This window comes from Selaginella moellendorffii, unplaced genomic scaffold, assembly GCF_000143415.4.
Source record: "Selaginella moellendorffii unplaced genomic scaffold, v1.0 SELMOscaffold_31, whole genome shotgun sequence".
NCBI lineage: Eukaryota > Viridiplantae > Streptophyta > Lycopodiopsida > Selaginellales > Selaginellaceae > Selaginella > Selaginella moellendorffii.
The window spans coordinates 95,546-101,063 of record NW_003314292.1 but is presented as its reverse complement, the minus strand read 5'-3'; positions in this window follow the sequence as shown (position 1 = coordinate 101,063).

The following is a 5,518-nucleotide window of genomic DNA, read 5'->3' as shown; positions in this document are numbered from 1 at the left end:
CCCGATCGTTTTGGTTAACTCTTTGATGTTCTCAGAAGATGTAGAGATCTGAAAGGCCCGCTGTGCTAGGACTTTCAATGACAAGAACCCCTCGGCTCGGGAAACAATCTCAAAGGTCTGGTCATGACGAATCGTCGCACTAGCATCCAGAGTGGACATGCTAATAAAAAGAGGAAATGAAGGTAAGATTGCATAGGAATGTGCTCTAGCGATTCTTTAGACTTGGAAGTGAGGCTGGCAAAGATGAATGGACTTGGAAACCATTAATATGGCTTTGGCATCACTTGTCTAAGAGCAACAGAACATGTACCTCCCCGAGTCCCTTGAACTCCCCATTAGGGACTTCGACCACATGAACCACGATGGACATGGACTTGAGCTTTAGTTCGGCTCTGGCTCCCTCTTTGTTTTTACACTCAAAGGCAAAACACTCGAATGGTATTACAACCTCAAAGAAAAACTCAACTACAAAGAAAAGATCAAAAGATTCAAAGAAAAATATTAATCTAATGGCATAACAGCCAAACATCGAGAACATTTCAAGAGTATCAAATAAGGTAGTAAAGAAGACATTGAAGATTACACTTGAAGATTCAAATATCACAGAAAGCACTGCAAAGGTCTACTCATTGAACAATGTAGATACATTTAGTATGTATAGGGATTGAATAAAATCTACTAGCAAATGGTCGCTCTAGCAAGCACTGAAGAAGATCAGATGCTATGACCACTATAGACATCTCTAAGAAAATCAAAAACCTGGAAAATAGCTCTAAAAATTTTCAAGAATAGAAACATTAAGGACTGATAACTCTTGTGACAGTGAAGAAGAATATAAACTTGAAGTCAAGAAGAAAGAAAAAAATCAAAAACTCACCAAAATACTCAAGAAAGTTACAATCAAGAACGAACTTAAAGAAAGAGTAAAGAATGAAAGACATATTGTCACAGAATGTAAGTTACTGATTCCTAAAAGTCAAATCTGTGAAAGAGAAGGACATACAATAAAGATCTGTCAATACTTAGGAATAGCCAAAATTACTCGAATCGAGAACACATCTCAAACTCCTACCCCAACTAGAAGATAATATAATCAGCCTCAACAATGGCAACTGAATCACCAGAATCAAGGTACATACAATGCTAACCCAAGATACCATCAAAAATACAATAATGACTACCAAAACAATCAATATCAACAACCATATCAACAGGCTTATCAACAGTTTTATCGAGACAACTAACAATGGAGACTGCCTCCTTGATAAAACAACTATCAGCAACTATATCAAAACAATTAACAATGAAGACCACCTCCTCACCAACCGAACTACCACCAACAAAATTATCAATATGATCCACCACCCAAAACATACCCTCACAACAACTATCAACCCCCCGGAACCACTCACAATGTGTGAACAAAATTTGGAAAGGCCGCTGGTTTGCCAAAATTTGCTATTTCATGTGGCTAGCCCAACAAGAACAACTCCTCTCTCTTGTGGCAATCCACCTCCTAAACACAGCATGCAATGCCTCTGGAGCAAAAGCAACCCAACAACATATACTATGGGAATACTTGGTAGCACAAGAAGTTTGGGAAGGAGCTATAGTAGTCCTCAAGCAAATCTTACAAGGAGGTGCAACTGTTACCTATGAATCTACACTTTGGGGCAACTTCTTCCAAGGAAGACACTCAAGAGCTTCATCCAACAACACCACTAAAGCTCTATTTCGTTAAGTGGGAATTATCATTATCCCACTTGTAAAATAAGGTTTCCAAACCTTTATATAGTATATAAATATAACAAAATTCAACTGCATTGAGGCACATGCCATTTTATTTTAAACAAGGAAATGTCTACTCAATCACTTTTCCTCCCCCTGCCACTGCTTCACCTCTCTCTTCTCCTTGTCATTGTCGTCCAATTTCTTTCCATCCTTTTAATATTGGCTCAATTGCTCTGAGTCTAGGTGGAGCCCAAGTCCCCATTCAATAATTACTTTCCCCTTATTAATAAAACAACTTCGTAGACTTCCAATAACATGCTGTAACACTTCTAGTATAATGCAAATCCTCTCAAAGAATTGTCTTTTAATATTAATACAATGGCATGGAACCCCATGCCATAATAAGTTACATTTTTAAATAAATACATGCCATCTCAGACTGTTATTTTTTGCCTCCAACGCCTATACAATAATCTTGGAATTTCATCACTCTCCACACTATCAGGATTTAAACCCAATAGTAATGCCATCTCTTCTCTAATACGTCCACGCTCATGTTCAGTGGTCGAAGAACCCATCCGGTTGAGCAGATTATGGAGATGCGGATAGTGCTTGGCTAGACAATATACATGCCATAAATGATAACTGGTGTCTGTCCGATCAAATGGCTTCTGATATACCGTTCCATCTGCCATTTGGTTGATTTCTGCAGCCACCTCCTGGACTGGCCGGTTCTCTATCACCATCGCTCCAAGCCGTTTTGCAAGGTCCCCCAGAACATACGATTTCTTCTCCCTAGTTTCCATACTGCAAGAGATGGGGTGCACTGCATATGTGTGCGTGTTCGCTGTAGTTTTAATCGGCGAGTCATTGATGATGAGGATTTCACTTGACCTAGCAGTCCGGTTCATCACTACAGCCTCTGGCTTGACAAAGATGGGCTTGCTACCCCTCACATGGACCATAGTCAAGCAATCCTCCTGCGTTATGAGAAAGTCAAATGGTAATATTACTCGCGTCTGATCGTGCATCATCTGTAGCAACGTTAATGCATTGTGGCACATCATGGATGTCCAAACTCCCAATTGCAAATTGAACCCGGCCCTCTGTCGCATGGTCATTATTATATCCTGCAGTTTCTCCCATGTGATTAATGTGAATCTGTCTCTTTTGACCAACTTGCGACCGCAGGCTTTGGAGGGTGCAGTGACATTCGAGGACGAGCCACGCTCATGGGAGAAAAGGACACTGTTCAAATCAAAAACGATACAGTACCTTTGCCGTGACTCTGAAATGAAATGCGTCAGCATAAAAAATGGTACAAGTCAATTTTACCATCTACAATATTAGCGAATGGTGCTCCCGATGGTCGTTGAGAGGGTTTTGGTCGAGGAAACGTGAAGGGCGGAAATGCTCTCCTCTGCAATGTGGGGTCAATCGCATCTGATGGCGTGTGGGCACATGCCATTTCAGTTGTAGACTCTGGTACAACTGGCTCAACAGTGGCATGGGGTGGTTCCGATGGCGTGTGATCACACGCCATTTCAGCTGGTGCCTCCGTTGGCAAAGTGGACATGACCGAACAGGCAGCAGGGGCGGTGTAGGGAGGTTCCAACGGCGCATAGTCAGACGATTGGGCACACGTTGAGTCCGTTGGAAATGAGGATACGACCGGCTCGGCGGCTGGGGCGGCCTCATGCGGGTCCAATGGCGCCTGGTCACCGTCAGTTGGATACGTGGACAAGATTGACTCAGTGGTATGGGCAGCATCAAGTGGAGCGTGGTTAGCTTGCTTGGCGTTGATATGGATAGTAGCCTCCACCAGCTCTGATGACTCTTGCAGGCAAGTAGAGTCCACTGGCGGATCCATATGCATGTCCAAATATCTCCCTTCGATTGAGATGGTATCCTCCCGTGTTACTAAAAACAAACTCATTAGCACATTGAATCGACTATACTGTATTTACCATCAACTGCTATTGAGGAACTAGGACCGATATCACTTGGGCGCACTACTGATTCTGAAGGATTGGACATACGTTTCGACCCTTGCTTGGCACTATCCTTCCTCGACACTAAAGGCTAGAGTTTGTAAATTCAACTGAATAATCTCTACTTACCATTTGCTCTGCAACCTACATGGATAATGTTAGAAATGGTAAAAGGTTAGGAATGGATGTACTATTATTTACCTGATGGTTTGTCTTGTATGACCTTCCTCCGCTGCTCTTTGGCCACCTCAGGCTGGCCATCGTCGTCATCATCGTCGTCGTCGTCGTCGTCGCAGAATTCCTGCAATGGAAATGGCGTGAGGCCACATGCTATGCCACATGCAACGAGGCTTACCTGCCAGGCGCTAGTTGCTAGTGCACGTCCTTGTCCTGGTTTTTGTGGCTTCTTCAGTTGAACCCAGAGCTTCTGTGTTCGTGCCAATGTCTCGTGCAGACCCGATTTGTAACACGTTTCTTGCTTGACATTCTACGCGTGGGAGATGTATATAATAGATCGGAGGGGCGAGTTGCCTTTTATCAGGCGGACAACTCTTGTCTTGAAGACTTTCTTCACCTCCTCGCTCACCATAATATCCACAACTATCTCTTGCATCGCCAAGCTAGAATGCTGCCCGGAGACGGCATAGAACCGGATGTTCTGATCGTCCAACACCTTCCTATTGATCAAGTCTGGAAACCTCGTCTCGCCCTTCATTGTTCGGTAGTAGGGGATCACGTCTGCGATGTCGGGTGTTACTGGACTTGCCAGCATCTTCTGCTTCAGTTTCTCCACCCATTCATCAGATACTAGCCTGTGGTTGTATTTGCTTTGGATGTCGATACGGCTCACGTCGATTGTATATACTTTGTTGGAATAGTAACAAGTACTATTATCTGCGACGATTTTTGCTACCTCTTCTTGCTCTTTCTGCTCTTTGCAGCTCTTCTTTTTGGTGGGTGTAGTGTTTGAACCCGAGGCAATGGCATCACCGAGTAGCTTCTTTTTTGGAGGAGAGTCGGACGTTGGCTTGAGCTTAACCACCCTTTTCTGCTTCGGGGTAGTTTCCAGATCGACCCCCTTCCCCTTCGCTTCGCGAACTGGAGGCACTCTCAACGGCTCAATGTTGGAATACAGTTTTTGAACATCGCCGTAGGTGAGGTCCGTGGATTCTATGTGATCTTCATAGACCCGCAGCGTCTTTGAAATTGTGGGCCTCCTGGACAACCTCTCCCTAGCTCCCTCTAGGAATTCCTCATAGCCGCTGCCCCCCTCCGGGAAGCCGCTAGGATGTGCAAGGTGGATCTTGAAGGCAGACGCTGTCTCTACCACAAGTGCCAGTCCATATTCTTGCATGGAACTGCATGGAGTGTCTGTCACTTGGATGAGGATCCCCATGCATTCTTTTCTCCCACCATCTGTGTTGTACAGCCTCAGATCCTCACCTTCCATCCCAAAAGTCCAACTGGTGAGCTCCTCCCCCTTCTCTGCATCCACATTGACAGTGGCTGGAAGAAGAACGCAATTCCTCGCTTGTTCAGAAATGCACAACAATTAGAGCTGACAGATGAAAAGCTAGCAGCTGGAAATAATGTGAGGCCACACGCCATTCACCACTGCATCAGATGTCTTGAGGCTGCATCCTAAGATGGCGTGAGGCTACACGCCATCTGTAACCGGACTGCACTCGAGAGCCCAATCGGTGCATGCCAATGTTGCTACTGAATGGCATATGGCCTCATGCCATTTTCTACTTGGCCTAAAAGACTTACCATTTGAAGCCGAATGGAGGCGTGAC